Source organism: Capricornis sumatraensis, chromosome 10 (genome assembly GCF_032405125.1).
Source record: "Capricornis sumatraensis isolate serow.1 chromosome 10, serow.2, whole genome shotgun sequence".
In the NCBI taxonomy this organism is placed as follows: domain Eukaryota; kingdom Metazoa; phylum Chordata; class Mammalia; order Artiodactyla; family Bovidae; genus Capricornis; species Capricornis sumatraensis.
In genome coordinates this window covers 85,601,310-85,602,132 of record NC_091078.1, presented here as the reverse complement: position 1 = coordinate 85,602,132, position 823 = coordinate 85,601,310, and positions in this window count along the sequence as shown.

The window sequence follows — 823 nt, the reverse complement described above, 5'->3', positions numbered from 1 at the left end:
CAATACATGAACTGTGAACTTCCAGATGTTCAAGCTGGTTTTAGAAAGGGCAGAGGAACCAGAGATCAAATTGCCAACATCCACTGGATCATGGAAAAAGCAAGAGAGTTCCAGAAAAACATCTATTTCTGCTTTATTGACTATGCCAAAGCCTGTGACTGTGTGGATCACAATAAACTGTGGAAAATTCTGAAAGAGATGGGAATACCAGACCACCTGACCTGCCTCTTGAGAAACCTATATGCAGGTCAGGAAGCAACAGTTAGAACTGGACATGGAACAACAGACTGGTTCCAAATAGGGAAAGGAGTACGTCAAGGCTGTATATTGTCACTCTGCATATTTAACTTCTATGCAGAGTACATCATGAGAAACGCTAGACTGGAAGAAGCACAAGCCAGAATCAAGATTGCCGAGAGACATATCAATAACCTCAGATATGCAGATGACACCACCCTTATGAGAGAAAGTGAAGAGGAACTAAAAAGCCTCTTGATGAAAGTGAAAGAGCAGAGTGAAAAAGTTGGCTTAAAGTTCAACATTCAGAAAACGAAGATCATGGCATCTGGTCCCATCACTTCATGGAAATATAAGGGGAAACAGTGAAAACCGTGTCAGACTTTATTTTTGGGGCTCCAAAGTCGCTGCAGATGGTGACTGCAGCCATGAAATTAAAAGACGCTTACTCCTTGGAAGGAAAGTTATGACCAACCTAGATAGTATATTCAAAAGCAGAGACATTACTTTGCCAACAAACGTCCGTCTAGTCAAGGCTATGGTTTTTCCAGTGGTCATGTATGGATGTGAGAGTTGCACTTTGAAG